This window comes from Pipistrellus kuhlii, unplaced genomic scaffold (genome assembly GCF_014108245.1).
Source record: "Pipistrellus kuhlii isolate mPipKuh1 unplaced genomic scaffold, mPipKuh1.p scaffold_m20_p_5, whole genome shotgun sequence".
In the NCBI taxonomy this organism is placed as follows: domain Eukaryota; kingdom Metazoa; phylum Chordata; class Mammalia; order Chiroptera; family Vespertilionidae; genus Pipistrellus; species Pipistrellus kuhlii.
In genome coordinates, this window is record NW_023425551.1 from 2,761,709 (window position 1) to 2,780,155 (window position 18,447).

Sequence of the window (18,447 nt, forward strand, 5' to 3'; positions counted from 1 at the left end):
AATGAAATAAAAAGGGGAAAATGATCTTCGTGTTACAATAAAACCAGCTAACTTCTCTCTGTGCCCGACACAGCACCGCGGAGAAGCAGGGACCAGGCTTACCTGCCGGAACCGCTTCTCCACACCCGGCAAGCCATTGGCCAGGAGCAGATACCGCGTGTTCGCCTGCTGCTCACTTTACACACGGAGCGTGTCCTGTGAGGTCAACTCAGAAGCTGAATTGGCCTAAGAATTAGTTTAAGGCAGAGCTACCTTTAGGCTTGTTGTTACAAGGTTTTGAATCAATAATTCTTAAAGAAAAAAAAAAATCAGGGAAAAGTGTCTTTCCTCTATCAGTCTAAATAGTGATTTTTTTTAATGGCCAGAGAGATATATTTGCATTCTACATGTACTGCTTTAACAACATAAGAGAGTACTGCTAAAAACTACCACACTTATAGCACTACTCCAGTGTTCATATTCATACAGGATAGGTATATCACAAGGAAGGACTAGCATTCCTCAAAAACTAGGCTGAGATGAAAAGGGGGGAGGGGTGTGAAAGTTCTCATGTGGGGCAGGAAAAAAAAACATTTTAATAAAACCAATCTCTACAAAGCTTTTATAAAGACTTTCAGAGTCCTCACTTTATAACACGAGGAGAGAGAAGGAAGAAAAGTTTGAATATGACTTGTATCTCAAAAAATGGTTAGATTCTTTCCATTCCTTTTAAAACCCCAAAACCCTCAATGAATCTATTCGTGCCGCCAAACTCAAAGTGAAATCGGACCCAAACCTTCCCCACTCGGTTTCAGCAAAGCTGGAGCTGAAGCTTCCAGTCATGTTTCCAAACACATTCAGCAGGGTTTTAATTCTGTTATATCGAAAAGGTACAGCCACCAAACCGAAGTCACATGGCTTGACCGAATAAGGAAACCTTCCCTTATATACACCTTAGTCAAGGTCATGCAACTTGGCCGTGACCCACGAGTCACGTGAGCGGGGTTTACCTGCAGCCCGGTTTGTGCTCTGGGGGAGGTCAGTGGTCAGTTGGCCTTCTGAGGTCCTGGGAGCGAGGCAGCATGGTTAAGCAGCGAGTCCATGAAATGGCCCTGAAAAAGCGGACAACGTGAGACACTCACGTCGAGCATTTTACATCCAGTGCCCCCCAAAAATAAAAACAAGGGTTTCGCCTAAGTTCTCTGAAGAAACAACCACTGGGTCCACAATCGCTGTCAAAACAATAAATGAGACGTCTGTGCGCGGCCTGAGTCATCGGGCGGTTTGGGAGACGGAAAGGAAGCCAGGGCCGGCCATCCCACCTGGGGGAAAGGCCGTTCACTCAGCCGCCAGCCCGAAGTCAAAGGCGCGCCTTGTTCCGGGGGCCGAGCAGGTGAAAGGCAGGGGTGAGTCACGGCTCGTCTGTCAGCGCCTGGGAAAACAGGCCCAGCCTCCCCACACTGACAGCGCGGCAGAGCATCCTCCGGGGGGACAAGACGCTCATTGTTCTCCACTGGACCGAGTAGTAAAAACAAGACCCCGAGTGCTGACACACAGCGAAACAGAGGCTGGCTGGAATAACTGAAGTTACAGGAGCTGACCTCATGAATGAGACGAACAGTTTTCCTCAAGCTCATGTTTGGGCATCACTGCACAGGGGCAGGCGGCCCGCCTTGGGGTGGGGGTAGGGGGGCAGGGTGCTGCCATCTGGCAGTGGTCACTGCTGGGACACAAAGCCTTTATTTTCTCGCAGACATAGAACGCATTGCTATGAGGTTTCAACAGTGAATTGTTTTTCTTTAAAGAAAAAAAGAAAAAGAAAAAAGAAAAAAGAAGTAGGAACAGCCCTATCCATCAACAAACAGGACAACCTGAAAGAAATGGAAAGATTCTTAGAAGCAAACATACAACTTACCAAGACGGAACCTGAGAGAAATGGAAAATCTGAATAGACCAATTACTAGAAAGGAGATTGAATCAGTAATAAAAAAATAAATAAAAATAAAAAACTTTCCACCAATACAAGCCCAGAACCAGATGGTTTCACTAAGTGAATTTTACCAAACACTGAATGAGAATGAACACCAATCCTTTCCAAACTCTTAAAAAAAAAAAAAAAAAAAATCTAAAAGAAGGGAATATTCCAAAACTCAAGACCAACAATTACCCCATTATCAAAACCAGAAAAGGGCACTCCTATTAAAAATAAAATAAAATAAAAAAATAGAGGCCAATATCCCTGATGAATATACCATATTTTCCGGCATATAAGACGACACTGTGTTCTAGTAAAAAGCCTGCTCAGATTGGCCAGAGTCAGAGAGGCGGTCTATTAAAAAAAGAACTGGTGTTGCCTCAGAAGTGGGGGGTAGTCTTATACAGCGAATATAGGCCTAAACCTATGTTTTAACTGTAAAATTTGGGGGTCGTCTTATATGCCGGAAAATACAGTAGATGCAAAATTTCTCAATAAAATACTAGCAAACCAAACTCAACAGCACATTAAAAGGATCATACACCATAACCAAGTGGAATTTATCCCTGGGATGCAAGGATGGTTCAATGTACACAAATCAATCAATGTACTGCATTGCATTATAAGAATGAAAGAAAAGAATATATTATAATCACCTCAATAGACACAGAAAAGGCATTTGACAAAATTCAGCATCCATTCATGATAGAAACTCTTACTAAATTAGGCATTGAAGGAATATACCCCAACATAATAAAGGCCATGTATGATGATAAGCCCATCATCATACATGGCCTTTATTATGTATGTATAATGGGCTAGCATCATACTCAACACTGAACAGTTGAAAGCTTTTCCTCTAAGGTCAGGAACTTTGCATGTTAGAAGGTCGATTTGGGTTAGACGAAGCAGGAATCACTCCCAAGTGGGTCTGCCTGAAAAATCAGTGCACAGATCCCCCGGGAAATGTCTCGGTGATTAGCACAGTGCTGCTCAGAGAGCAGGAAAAGGGGGAGATGGATGACAGCAGCATGTGCATGTCAGGACCAGTAATGCTGACCAGCTGTTCCATGTCTCCCCTCAACCCTGCAGAAGGAAAACTGCCTTGACCTGTGGCAAGAAGGGTGTCTCTCATATGTGTGAGGAACGGACTGCCGGAAAGGGTGACCTCCCAGGGAAACCACGGATTGTTGTCCCTGAGGCGTGTGGCAGGTGGAACACACACCCGCCATGCTCCACCTGTGATTTACATCTAGAAGCAGGACAATGAGGAGGTCAGACTGTCAGCACTCTGACTCCGAACTCCTTTTCTAAGGGAACTTGATGGCACTCAAGTTAAATTTTTTGTTGTTATTGTTCATAGGGGGTTGAAAAGATGGAAACAACTGATTTCCTGTGAGCTTTTCTTTTTTTCTTTTTTAAAGAAATACTTAACAGTCCCCCATATCTTTAAATAGAAAAAAATATACACTTTAGGTACACCAACCTGCAACAATAGTACACATAAGGTATACCTAATGTGCCATGAGGCCCACAGCTGACAGAAAGGTAGGTTAAGTGAAGTCACTCTGGAATAAATAATCACAAGGCGCTAAGACTGTGTGTACTTGGCAAAAACTGTATGCTGTGTACACACTTTTTATAATTATTTTTAAATATCGAATAATTATAAAATATTCAGATAGTACTTAAAAATTGACCACAATCTTGTGAGCCTAAAAAGAAATTCCTGTTCTTTCATTTTCTGAATTCCCTTCCAGCCCCCATGCATAGGACCGTGCTGTGCTAAAATCCTAAACAAAGAATGGAATTTTTTTTTCTTTTTTTAAAAATGTGATCAACTACCCACCCAGGAAATGTGCAGCAATGGGGAGGAATTTCGCAAACACGTCCTCGCAACCCCAGCAGCGGCTGTGGCTTACTGGGTCCCACCGCAAATCACCGTTCAGGAGGACATTCAAGACGTACCTTTTCTTCACGTGCCTGCAGCTCGCCTTGAACTGACACCCTGGGTTCCCGGTCTCCACTTCCGGGGGGGCGTCAAGTTTAGAGCAAAAGGAACTGAAGTCCTCCAGCCCCGCCTTGTCCCAGCCCCAGGCTAGCTGTGCAGATGGCGCAGCTACACGGGACCAAGAGGAACCCCGGGGGGGCCAGATGTGCTGCGGGGAGGGCCAGGGCTCACCGGGGACAACAGGACAGAGGCCTGGGGACACTGCCCAAAAGCAGAGAGCGAGGCAGCCTAGGGAAGCTCAGGTTGTGCATCTGGAAACACCAACCAGCTCCTAACATCCCTCCGGAGAGAGTTTATACAGAAGCAGGAGCATGACCACTGTCCAAGACAAACATTTCAGAGAGCAGCCAGAGCTAAGGAGATAAGAACAGGGCGGACCACCATCAACCACAACAATATCTACCAGGCTCCCCTCACTACCGGGTGAAAGATTTGGGGGAGGGGGACCTTCCATCATTAAGGAGACAAGTCTCAGAAGCCTGGCCTGGTTAGTGTCAGAGAACTCGGGCTGCGGACCTGCTTCCAGGTCTCAGCGTGTGGGCCCTTGGGGAAATTATTTCTTCTTTCTGAATCTCATTGTCTATAATCTCAACTTGAGGATAAAAATATCGGCCCTACCTACCTACTTTGCAGATTGAAAATCAACTGTGAAAATAACAACGAACAAAACAAAACAAAACAAAAAACCCTTGTGAAATGTAACACAAATTTGCAGTACTGCTATAAATTTTTAACTACAAATGTCACTGTATGCACTATAATAGTCTGCTGTCTCAGATATGTTATTAATTATTACACTAATTATTACATGATATTTGGGCACCATCATGATAGATTAAATAGAGAAGTGACCGGAGACCGGCAGGCAGGACACACACAGGCTTTATTGGAGGGAAGGGTACCCCTGCGGGCTGCTTCCAGAGAGAGGGGCGGAAGAGAGCAATGGCCGAGGTACAAGCACCTTGAAGGGTAGGAGACGGGGCTTAGGGCACTCAGCACACACTGATTGGTGATTAGGGACCTAGGGACTTAGGAATGGGGGCTTAGGGTATTTGGCAGGTGCTGATGGGTGGTTCAGAACTCAGGAATGTCTGGCCACGGGTGGGGTTTAAGTCTATCCATCAACAGGAGGAAGGAAGGATTTATCATTACATATGTTTATATATAACATATATAACCTACATTTGCCCCCACCGTGTGTGTGTGTGTGTGTGTGTGTGTGTGTATGACTCTCCTAGTTCCAGTGTTAGCATCTGTCTGATTTTTTACCAATTCCCCAAATTACTACAGCTAACTACTCCGACATCTGTCACGTGCTACTAAAAACAGTGATACAGCGTGTACCTGTACTATTAGATTCTCATGCTAGAAAATGTTAAAAAAAAAAATCTCCTACATGCTCAGTGAACAACTGGCACCCCCTTAACGCTGTCACTCTCAGCCCTGGGATCTTGGCACCCAGGGAATAACGGGCATTATCTGTGGACACTTTCGGATGTCACACTGGGATCATGCTACTGGCACCTCATGGGTAGAGTTCAGGGAAGCTGCCAAACTTCCTGAAACCCACAGGACAACCCCCACAACGAACCATCGTTTGGCCCCAGATGTCCGTGCTATCAAGGCTGAGAACCCTGCCTCCCAGCTATCGTGCCCGTCTCACTAAAAACACTAGCGTACAGAACAAACATGCCTAAAACTCTAAAACAAAAGCATTCAAGTCAAGGGCCCCACTTCCACCTCTGTGAACACTCCCCGTGCCTGCTTTCCTCATCTTGCACCAATGAACAGCACCCAGATCACAAGCTGAATACCAGGATCCGAAGGAGCTCATTTCTACGCAGAGAAGACTGGAAGCCAGTCTGTGTAAAGAGGCGGCGAGAGGAACGTCTGTTCCCCGCAGGGAGGTGCTGAGGGAGGGTGATCCTTATCCACAGAGCAGAGGGCCACTGGCTATTGCAGTTCAGCAGACCCTTCCCAGTGCTTGTTCACAGATGAGTGGATAAGACCAGAACAGCAAGGAATGCGGGGGGCAGGGGCCAGGCAGGCCCAGCTGGCATTCAGAGGGAAAGTCATAAATTCCACGGAGACAATAGCCCCGCAGAGCACGGTTCCCCACCTCCTGAGCCAGCTCAGCACAGGCGGGGCTCAGCTCACACCTGGCTCAGGAGGAGTGCTGACAGCGGCAGTGCGGCTTCCAGAAGTGCCGTCACACCGGTCATGAGACTCATGCAATGACTGGAGGCCAGTGTTGTTAAGTGAATAGAACAGAATAAAAACAGAAAAGCAAAGGATACCGTAAAATGGAAGAGAACATAAAGGAGACCAAACTGTCCTAGGACACTCAATTCTTGTGTGCAGCATTTGCCTGTGTATGGCTGTGCAGTAGAAGTGTGTAGCTTGAGTGAGGGTCCCAAGCAGAATTTGAAAGACAACAAATACAATCACAGGTGGTGGGTTTGCCAGAATGGTGGTCCCATCCAGGAAGGCCCAAGGACAACCCAACAATCACAAGTGGCGAAACGTCGGAAAAATCCCTGCCTGAGGCAAACACGTGGGCCAGACACGGGAAGAATGGCCATCAAGGAGTCAGTTCTGGCCCCACGGTTAGGCCCGAGATCCTCATCCTTCATATTCTACTGCTTAAGAGAGACTCTCCCTGGACAGTCACGTTATTCCTGTGAACGTTAAAAATGACCTCCCCAAAGAAGCTAACGGAACCGCTGAGCAGGGAAGGATATGCGGGATTCTGCAGGATGAAGCAAGGAAAGGACACGCCAAGGAACAGAGAAGGACACGCCTAAAGACACAGCACCCCATGACCGCCTGCTGAATCCATAAATGACGGAGTCAGCGAGTGACTAAATGGGAAGAGTCGTGCCCCCCCCCTCCCCCCGTCCCCCCAGCCCCAGCACCTCTCTATTCAGGAATGGATCAGGGCAGCAGGGCCTCAGCTCAGGGGTCAGGGTCAAAGTTTAGAGAGATGAGGGCATGAGGGAGAAAAGGCTGGGGAGTCCTGGACAGTCATTTGCCGGTTACCCCTCCCCCCTCCCCCACTATCCTCAGAAGAACCTCGGCGGACACCATGCCCTAGTGACCCTCGGAGATGCCATGAGAGAAGGAGTCCGCAGGCCACCAGCCCAAAGACGAGTGTGGGGGCCACGTTGGCAAAGGAGGAAAATGTTCTCAGTGTTGGCAGAGGCTTGGGAAAGGGACGTGAAATACTCGTCACAGTTCCACTCACCAGCTCCACACGGGTTTTCGGAATCACTCCCCTAACTTCTATCTACCTGGGTGCGGGCATCAGGAGAAAGCAACGGGGCTGGAGAGGGACCCCTTCCCCCAAGGGCGGGTCCGCGTGTGCAGGCAGGGACATCAGCACAAAGCATTTGTAGAATCAACAGGCCGCTCAGGACAACATGGACGGGCCCGGGTGTATGAGAGCGCGGTGAGACGGCGGCCCCACAAGTATTGCTGGTATGTTTTTGGAATGTCAGTGAGTGGAGAGGCCCAGCTACACTGAGCTGGTGGAGAGAGACTAAACATATTTGGGGGATTTATAAAAAATAAAAAAAAATAACAACCTTCATTTCAATCAAAATTACAGAGTTAATACAGGCTAGAATGTTTAAACCACATGTGTCAAACACAAGGCCCGCGGGCCAAATCCGTCCCGCCAGGCCTTGCAATGTGGCCCGCACCGCGCTGTCATCACTGCACTCCGCTGCGTTTCCATCACAATGACAGTTTATGACTGTTCAGTAAACCATTCGGCCCGCGATTTAGGCTGGATTTTAGATTTTGGCCCCTTCTCTGATTGAGTTCGACACCCCTAGTTTAAACTCTGGTGAAGATAAAACGTTTTCTCTTTTAGAGATGATCAAAGTGCCTTCATTTCCCACACGATGTCCACCCTCTTTCTAGAATTTGTTAAATCTACCCAGTGTTCAGTCCCACTCTGCCTTTTCTCCAAAGTTTACTTCACGGCTCTTCTGCAATTGGGTCCATGTCCTGGTCTCCACAAACCATGAGCTGCTCTGACTGCCAGAACCAACAAACAGCAAGATTCAAGATGATTGGCATGGCTTTTAAATAAGCTTTTTGGGTAACTTTTATGAACATGAGATTCAAAATGGCTAGCGTGACTTTTAAATAACCTCCCTGCTTTTCATGTTTATGAACATGAGCCATTCCACAAAAAGTGAGTCTGGTCATGGAGAGGCACTTCTCAAGGGGATCTCCCCCCAAATGCTCCCAGTGGGACACACCTCCCGGGGACACTTCGGGGTGCCATCAGGAAGGACCACAGGCCGTAGCCCCAGGCCTTCTCCTCCACTCAGGGCCTGTCCGTCCATCTGTCCGTCCGTCCGTCAGCCACGTGCTTCCAAGCAGGTTCCACACTCCTGAATCTCAGTCACTCTGCGACCAGAATGCACCACGGTAATGGCACCGAGTTATTCTTGGCACCATGTCTCTCCATTATACACTGCTCCATTGAAGTCACAGCATGAGCAGGCTTACCCCGCACATGCTGCCCTCATTTTAAATGGGTGCTTTCTTTGCCCCACCCCCGCTCCCCACCCCACGTGCACCTTCCGGCTTGGCTGGCAGTCTGGCCTGAGAGCTCACTTCTCTGTGTTTATGCCGCCAGGCCACTCCAGAAGCTGTTCTGGGGCCTGCATTTAAAAGCAAGCCAATGACTGCTGAGTTCTTTTTCATAAATTGTATGATTATTCAAAACAAACCTGGTAAGGATTGTAGCTAGAAACTTTGCAGAAACTTTCAGGAAAAAAAAAAAAAATTAAAAGTATTAGTAGGTATAGTTTCAATTTCATCATTTATAGGAATTAAAAAAAAAAATTTTTGAAACCTAATGATTCTGAGCTGCTGTGGGCCAGGGCCGCCCGGCACAGGTACCCCAGCAGCTCCCACAGTCAGCTCTGGTTTATGGGAAAGAAAACTTGAACCAGGACCAGTCAGGGCAAAGGTCAGATTCATACCTGGGTTTTTTGTTTTTTAGTATGACTTTTATCGATACATATGCATTCCATCAAAATAGTGTTATAGTTTTCTGTGCGTTTTTACCTGAAATTACTCCACATACTTTTTTATTTTAAAGTATAACAGCTTTCCGGCTCCCCTCTAGAAGAATGGATGTGATCTATGCCCCCTTTTATGCTTCACATAAAAAATATTGGGGGGGAAAAAGTCTTTTCCTAGACCAGTGGTTGGCAAACCGTGGCTTGCGAGCCACATGCAGCTCTTGGGCCCCTGAGTGTGGCTCTTCTACAAAATACCACATATCCTAAATAAGTCATAACAATGTACCTACCTATATAGTTTAAGTTTAAAAAATTTGGCTCTCAAAAGAAATTTCAGTCGTTGTCCTGTTGATATCTGGCTCTGAGGACTAATGAGTTTGCCAACCCCTGGCCTAGAGGCATCCTTTTCCCAGACAGCAAAAGGCTCCCACAGCTGAGGAGTGAGAGATGAGAATGAAATCATCTGAAATCATCTGAAATGTAAGTGAACGGAGGAGCGTAAAAACTAAAATGTACATATCTTTTTCTATTGCTTTACAAAGAACATTGCACAAATGAGAATTTTGTTTTCTTGACAGTTTGAGCTTCAGGCCATCATCCTAAATATCAATGATAACTTCGCCTCCTCCCAAAGACTGGCCAGGGGGGGGTCACGGTCACGTGGATGGGGATGCTCAGACCACAGAATAATCAAGGGGCATCTTTCTGAAGCTTCAGTTTCATTTAATGCTGAGTAATTTGAAAATCACTTCCCTAATAAAGAAATACATAACTATCATAAAGTACATAATTTACCTTTTTGAAGGTAAAATACAGGAATTCAATGACACTGAACATTTATAATAGGCTGCTTTGGCTACATCATCAGGTGTCCTGGGTAAGCTACACTTGCAATAATTAATGCAGTACGCGTTTAGTGAGCAACTACTCTGTGCCACACACTGTTCCAGGCCTGGGGATACAGCAAGAAATAGACCCTCCAGAAAATCTCTGATCTCATGGAGCTTATATTATAGTAGGGAGAGATGACAAATAAAAAAGGAAAACAAGTACCAGCATATTTTAGAGAGGGATAGGTACTTTAACAATAGAGTAGAGAAGGGAAGGGGGAAATCTATAATAATGAAAACATAATATGCTAATTAGACCGGACGAACTTCCCGACCAGGCCGGATCTCTAAGGGAAGCCCAGGTTCCGGGTGCCTGCCAGTGGCCTGAGGGAAGCCGGTGCCAGCATACAGGGGAAGGAAGGCCTACTGTTGCACGATTTCATGCGTCGGGTCTCTAGTAGGTAATATGAGGGGAGGGTGCTGTCATTTAGAAAGGAAAATACAGGAAGGTCTCCCTGAGTGGTGACTTTTAAGCAGGAACTTGCAGGAGGGGAGGCCGTGCAGATGCTGGGGAAAGAGCACTGGAAACGGACGAGAGAAAGTTCAAGAGCCCAGGGAGGTGGGACAGGCAGGAGGCCAGTGTGGCTGGGGCAGCAGGGGTCAGAGAGGGGACAGGGAGCCAGAGAATGCAGCCCAGAGGGGCATTTTAGGGACTTTGGCTTTCACAATAAGACTGAAAGACATGATTAGAGGGCTTTGCCTCGAGAAGGCGGTCCATGGGGCATATTCTGTGGCTGCCCTGCGGATCTGGACTGCAGGCAGCCAAGTGGGAGCCTGGGGCCTGCCAGGCTAATTCAGGTGAGAGATGATGTGGGTCGGAGTCAGGTGGGGGCATAGGAAATGGTCTGAGTCAGACAGAGTCAAAGAGAGAGCCAACGGGATTGGGTGGATGGGAGGGAGGGGAGACATGCCACGGGAGGTAAGATTTTGAGGGCAACACATGTGAGAATGAGGAAGGCGCCATAGAGCAGGCATTGGAGGGAGGCAAGGTGTGGATTTCTGCACACGTCAGGTGTGGGGTGCCTATTGGACGTTAAGGTGACCACGTTGAGTGAACAGTCTTCTAAAGGAGCCTTGAGTTCCGGGAAGAGGTGGGCCTTAGGCACAGACTTGCTAACATGCTTGTGAAGATGGTATTTAAACATGCATGAACGAGCTCCCCAAGGGAGTAAGTAAACACAGGAAAGAGAAGAAGGGCGAAGAGGCCCTGCAGCACCCCAACATGAAGAGGCCAAGGAGATAATGAGGAACACATGAAGAAACAGAAGGAGCAGCCGGCAAATCAAATTAAAAGGAGACCAAGAGAACATGTCATCCTCAAAGCCAACTGGGGTGGGGGAAGGAGGAGTCACTTTAGGGAGGAAATTGTCAATAAGAGTCAAATCGCAGAGGGTGACTGCTCGTGGACGAGGGCACGAGGAGGACTCCCCCAAGAGCCCTCCCCCGCTGCGGTTTGGTCCAGAGAGCAAGGACTGAGAAGAGAGCCCTGGAGGGGAGCCGTGAACTTGACCAGAGGAGAGTGGGGTGGAGACGGCTGGGTTGGAGGGAGTTTGAGGATGAGGCCCGTGAAATCGAAGAGATTGGCAAAGACAACATGCTCAAGAGCTTTCCTGTAAAGGAGGAAATGGAATCAGATGATAGCTAGAAGGATAAAGAGACATTGTTTTTTAAGTGTTGGTTGTTGTTGTCACGCATGTGAACCTTTAGGAAAAATCCCTGCATGCGAGTGGGGTGCTTGGAAAGAAACTCTGATGTGGCAGTGGGGAGAGTAGCCAAAGGGAATGATTCTCATGCCCACGAGGAGGACTCAGCCATGGACATCTGAGAACCGCTGACTATACCAGTATACACATGTGGTAGGGCACTACAGAGCATCAGCTCCAGTGAGGAAGTCTTTGGTAAATTGCTTATCACTGTGTCTCCTTAGAATTTCCATTTCCCCCCGAAACCGGTTTGGCTCAGTGGTAGAGCGTTGGTCTGCAGACTGAAAAGTCCCAGGTTCGATTCCAGTCAAGGGCATGTACATTGGTTGTGGGCACATCCCCGGTAGGGGGTGTGCAAGAGGCAGCTGGTCGATGTTTCTCTCTCATTGACATTTCTAGCTCTCTATCCCTCTCTCCTCCTCTCTGTAAAAACTCAATAAATTAAAAAAAAAAAAAAAAAAAAAAAGAATTTCCATTTCCCCACTCCTGTAAGTCACATCCTATATAATAAGAGGCTAATATGCAAATCAACTGAATAACAGAACAACCAATCGCTATGACACGCACTGACCACCAGGGGCAGACGCTCAATGCCGGAGCTGTCCCCTGGTGGTCAGTGCACTCCCACAGGGGGAGCCCCACTCAGCCGGAAGCCAGGCTCACGGCTGGCTAGCGCAGCAGCAGCAGTGGGCGCCTCTCCCGCCTCCGTGGCAGCGCTAAGGATGTCCCCCTCATGGCTTAGGCCCGCTCCCCATAGGACATCCCCTGAGGTCTCCCAGACTGTGAGAGGGTGCAGTCTGGGTTGAGGAACCCCCCCCCCCCCGAGTGCACGAATTTCATGCACCAGGCCTCTAGTGTGAAAATAAAACCATAAGTGAAGGTTTTTGCTAGGTTCCAGTTATCTCTGGGGTTCTGTTACTGTTGTTTTGTATTTAATTTGGGCAGTTGTTTTCGACCTGTTGGTGCTCTATCCTATCAATTTTCAATAAATTGTGCACAGACATTACGTGAGTGTGCGTGTGCATTCCATGAATTCATGTCCACTTGTCACAAAGTTCTTTCCTCTCTGCTCCCTCTTCAGATCCCGGGCTCCCAGGCTCGTGGCTGTGGCTGTATAATGCTCCCCTCACTTATCTCTAAGATGCCTTTTTCTGCTTTCCGGGAGTGGCTGCAGACGACTTGAAAGCAAATCTATTTTCATTCTCTCCATTCAGCGTTTCCTTTCACTGGCTTTTGTCACCACGTGGATTTTTCGCTTTCGCAGCTGCACACTCCATACCTCTTCAGCCCTCTTCTCATCTGCTTTTAGGACCCGGGCTCTATCAACTCTGCAGCCGCGGGGATGCGCCACGGCCAAGTACCAAACAGCTTTCCCCTGCTGTCCTAAAGATACCCGGGACTCCGAAACCTTTACTTAAGTCCTAGGCACGCCCTGGGCCCGCTTCCTCCTCACACTATCTGTAGCTCCTACCACAGCCCTTTCCGAGTCGGAGGAGAACTCTCTGTCACTGCATCTGGAAGGCTTACTGTTCCGGAAGCTCCTTCCTGGCCTTGGCACTGAGAGCTGAAGCCCATCGCTGTGCTGTTGCTGTTGCTGTTGTTGTTGTTGTTGTTGTTCCCTTCCACAGCCTGTCTCTCATCCGGAGACTGGGATCTTCCAAACACTAACAGCCTTCCACTGGCCAGGACTGGGATCATGTAGAACAAACTGGCAGGGAGGTCTCATCAAGGCTGCTCATCACCAGCGTCGGAGCCCTCGGTCAAGGGCAATGAGGGCCACCAACCGAGGGCACAGCTTTGAACGTCACTAGGATCCCAGAGCAACAGAAGCCTTTGTGTTGCCTCTGATTCGAGGTTTACTTCTGTCTGGCTTGGTAGGTAAGCAGGTAAGCAGCGGCAGGAAAGAAGGGAGGGACGGAATGGAGAGATACGTGTGTACGTACAGTACAGGTACATAGGCACACATATACATACATACGTATGCACATACACGTCTATGGTAATTTACGAAGATATCTCAGGATGTGCCAAGGTATTTGTAACTAAAGAAACAGGGAGCGTTAGGAGAGGACCAACAGGAAGCCTGCGATCTCGCTCCGACAGCCGAGCATGTCCGGGATGCCAAGCAGCCGCTTCCGGCCTGCGCTCTCCAGCTTTCCCGTGAGAAACTGTCTAAGGCGCCTTTTCGGTTCTACAATGGCAAGGCCGGTACGAAGCTGAAACCCAGGATACATAGGTATGTTCCTGGGACGCCACCATTCAAGCCTCCATTTATGATACAACCGAGTAATCAAAGACACTCACCCACCGTTACCAGAAACTCAAACTGTTACAACACCATGGTAGTACTTTCGTGTGTCAACAGTCAGAAATGCAGGCTTATCTGCCTCTGTTTTACTACTTTTTCCTGTCTCTAATATTTTTTTCCAATTCCATACCCTAGTCTCCTTTTCTAAGCCATGTTTACCTTGCCTCTTATTAGCGTACACTTAATAACAAATGAAAAATATCCATCATCCCTGAAATTATTCTGAATGTCCGAAAGACTTTTAAAGGTCCCACAAAAAGGACATCATTTTCATTTAACTGCACAGCTGAGCTAAGCGATCGCACGCACGTGGTTTGCCGTCTCTGATCCTCACCAAGCGGGCAGCCCCGCGGGCGCAGGCGGGCACAGAGCCGGGGCTCAGGGAAGGCGTGTGGCCGCCCTTCCGGTCCCCTCCGTGCCCCCTCCCCATGCCCACTCGTGTCGGCAGCGGGAGGAGGCGGAGACCGCTCACTAACCTTCAATCTCTGCCGAGGGACTATGGCTCTTCCCAAACACCATCGTGGGCCCCAGGACAGAACCATCATTTCACTCGTGGTCACGTGGGGGCCACTCTGCAAGCGCAATCCCTTGGCACAGAGCCCGGCCGGCCCTTATCTGCACCGCCAGGCGCCCCGGCCAGGTCTGGGCTAAGGAGGGGGGCTTTGCGGGTCACCCCTCCACCCTGCACCCCGCAGACGGGTGTCACCTGTCTGCATTCACGGCCTCTCTGGGCTGGTCCCTGTGCACTGGAGGCATGGGCTCTTCACCAGGCCTCAGTCCGCCCGGGGACTCTGGTCACAATCAAAGCCGGCGACAAGCGTCCCTGTGGCTCCAGAAGAAGGCTGGCGACGCTGGCTCCGAACCTGCTCTAGATGGTTGCAGGCTGTGTCTCAGCAGAACATTCTAGACCCAAAGCCAAAGTACTAAATAGGCCCAGCCAGCGTGGTTCCGTGGGTGAGCATCCACCTATGAACCAAGAGGTCACACAGTTCGATTCCCCATCAGGGCACCTGCCTGGGTTGTGGGCTCCATCTCTAGTGTGGGGCCTGCAGGAGGCAGCCGATCAAGTGATTCTCTCTCATCGCTGATGTTGCTATCTTCCTCTCCCTCTCCCTTCCTCTCTGAAATCAATATACATGCTGACTAGCAATGTGTTACCAATGTGCCTGCTCATTCTAAGCTCACTGGCCATCCCTCTGCCGCCAGCTGACACTGCTGGGAAGGAAATGAAGGACCTGCAGGCTCATGGCCAGGGACCACGCCGCCGCCCCGTCCACCCCCCAGCTGACTTGCAGCCCATCGCCGTGAGCGAGCCCAGGACACGCGGCCGCAGCGCAATGCTCTGACTTGTCAGGAGGAACTCCAGCAGCTGTGTGGCTGGGCCCTTACTTTCCAGAAATTCTATAAATAATCCTCCGAGCTACAGCGCCTTCAATAGAGCTCCCTATTTCTGTCTCTCCACCCACCAATTTTCAGGGAATTACATGCTTGGGCAGAGCAACATGAAGCGGAGGCAGCCCCGGGCCGGCCGCTTCCCGGGCCCTGGCCGCCGGGCTCCACGCCGGGTCAGGCCCTAATGAATGAGCCGCCTCGGAGGGATGGGGGACCCCTCAGTCCCTCTGCTTACACAGGCGCCCCCTCCCCAACACACACACTCCGATCGCAGGGGATCCCTCTTCTTTTCCAGAAAGCTCGAGACCAAACCTGAACAAACAGGGGACCTCAAATCACAAGTCTGAAAAGTAACTCTACTCAACTCAAAGCGAAGGCTACACAACATCCAGGAAACGGCAGAACACGGCTCTGCCGCACTGTGACTTCCCCGTGTGCCTGGCGGAGATAAGGTGATAGTCACCAATGCCTCCCGCGTCATTCTGAGCGCTGGTCCTCTCCGGCGATCGCAGCAACAATCAGTCCACGCCACATACACACCCGCTTTGGGGGGACCCGTTAGTAGAAGGAGGCGGGCAACGGCAATCCGTCCCTGGTAGGTGTGTCAACCAGGCAGACACCCCGATCTCAAGGTCCCGTCCCCCCAAGCACAGCAGCGTGTGCAGCCCATGAGCAAAACAGTGCACCACACAGGACGGTGAGCGCAGGACGAGCTGCCGCCCAGGAGAACATGCCGAGAAACACTTCCATCTCACGAGGAAAGCTCTGCCACCTTACCTTCGCGAGCACGGGGCTCTGTGGGCGAGAAGGGCGCACTGCAGAGCCCGGGCCCCGGCCCTCCTCCCCGCCGTCGGTGGCCGGCAGGAAGCGGCGTCTGCCATCCAGCGCGGCCGCCGGGCAGCAGCTAAAAGCGGATCCTGTGCAGGCTGCGAGTATTTCTGTCTGCCAGCTCCACGCCCTCGCCTGCTCCGCTTTTTCCATTGGCGGAGGGTGAGGCAGCTTTCTCCAGAACGCGGTTTTCCACGGCTGCCCGGGCCCGGGGCACAGCCAGCCCGGCGGCCCATGACTGGGCTGCTGTTGGAGCCGCATTCCAGGATCGCCACCGCCTCCAGGGGAACGCCCGGGCTGGAGCTGCGAATAAAGCTCCCTCTCTCCGCTGCCTGGTTTTTTTGTGTGTGTGTGTGTGTGTTTTCAAGCCTTTCAGGAGGAAGAATGCACACCTACCAACCTCGTGGTTAAAAAACGGGAGTAAACATTCTGTCTCCAAAGCTACAGCCGGAATGGAACAGTCGTAAAGCCCTGCCTCCGAGCAGCCCTGCAGTCACTCTGTGCCTTGCACAGCATCGTGTATGCGGGCTCTGAGCGGGGTCCTGTCACCTGGCTGAGCTGTGGTGGCCGCTCTGACGGCCTTGTTCTCCCCACAGGGCATTGGTTTATCACAAATGGGCACTAAGTGGCCTTTTACAAGGTGGCAGGCCAGAGGGGCATGTGGTGTTTAAGTCCTGCTGCGTCTTTAGATGGAAGACCTTCAATGTCAAGGGGGCCCCAACATCATTTTATGTTATGTATTGAGGAGAGGGCGTGAATGGGGGGGAAAATAATTCTATCTCTGTAGTTATTAAAAGTTTTAAATTATATTCTAGAGAAAAAGCACACGTGCAAGCAGAAGTTTTCCAGTTGTCCTGGATAAGCGTGTGACAAGGTTTTAAGGCAATGTTTTCATTATTTTTAAAATGTGAATGGATCTGCATATTCAACAGATAAGGTTTATGCTTACTTAACATTAATGATCAGATTCTATTCATGAAAATGAATCATTACGCGCACACACACATAGAATGTTTTCTCATCCAGTTTCTATGTAGTTAATAGATGCTTGAAGCTACTGTATGTTTTCTAATTTTAATTGGCAAATAGTACGACCATCCGTCTACTGGTCATAAAAATTAATCTGGACTCCACAAAAACTTTAGTGTGAGCACAGAACCAAGGGATTTTTAGTGCTGCTGGAGTAGATTTGCAACAACACTGCCTAACCCAGCCCCCTCGCTTCTTTATGGATAAGTAACCAGAGACCTTAAGTGACTTGCTCTGGGTCACACAGCTGGTCAGCAGCAGGCAGCAGAGCCAGGGCATGCCACCCACGTAACCACAGCCACTGGGACTGAAGTCAGAAGGTTGCCACGGAAGCCAAGTCACATAACAGACAACATGGGAATTCCCAAAATGTTCACGTGTGTGTGTGTGTGTGTGTGTGTGTGTGTGTGTGTTTAAAACATACTTTGGGTAAACATGGAAGAAGTAAGAATGCTTGAGTCATCGGAGCTCCTGTTCCCTTAGATCTAGCAATAACATCACTTCTGTTGTTAACAAAAAAAAAAAAAAAAAAAAAAAAAAAAAAAAAAAAAAAAAAAAAAAAACAACAACAATAAAATGAACTATCAGCCAGCATGTTACAAGCATATTTTTTTCCATAGAACCTTGAGACAAGAACTACTTCTTGATACAAAAGGAGGAAAAGATTTTTATGTCCGAAGGAAGAAGAAAAATTTAAAGAGATGCGCTTCTAAGGTTAAAAAAAGTTATCAGAAGAACAATTAACCGCATGGAAATATTTGCAGTCCCGTTCTATTCCTGCTTCTAGACTTAGGACAATTCTGACCTCTGGCACATGTGATCCACCCATCTCTGATGCCAGGACTGCCGTAATGTGAATAGTCTCCAGCATTCCTCAGACACTGCCGATGGGTTCGCGTTGTCTGCTCCTATTTCATATCGCTGAGGTCACCCAAATAACTTCGGTTCTATGAGCCCAGAAAGTCACTTGGGGGTTCAAACTATGTAATAGTTTTCAAGTTCCCTAGACTTTGCCCAACTACTCTCAACGTAGTACTCCATTCTAAAAGTTAAAAAAAAAAAAAAAAAAAAAGCATACTTCTAAATCACAAAACTAGACTTTATCTAATACCTCCTTCTGAAATGATAATGCAGGTCACCTGTGTTAACATCTACACTTAAGCTCCTGGGCAAAGACCTCCGAGGATTACGTAAAGCACTACTTAAGAAGCATCCTGTCCTCAAACACACAATGCAAAATGGCACATGTAAAAGCAAACAGAGCAAAATGTTAGCAGTTACAGAGTTCAA

At 48.8% G+C, this 18,447-nt stretch overlaps 1 protein-coding gene across 2 annotated transcripts in view; it reads right to left on the reverse strand.

The window, feature by feature from the left end:
• The window catches only part of TIAM2 (TIAM Rac1 associated GEF 2), a 151,253-nt gene that overhangs the window by 74,791 nt on the left and 58,015 nt on the right, over positions 1–18,447 (reverse strand). For both annotated transcript variants that reach the window (XM_045572775.1, XM_045572776.1), the window contains one exon: positions 990–1,091. The gene's annotated coding sequence lies outside the window, so the exon portion shown is untranslated. The remainder of the gene's footprint in view (positions 1–989; positions 1,092–18,447) is intronic.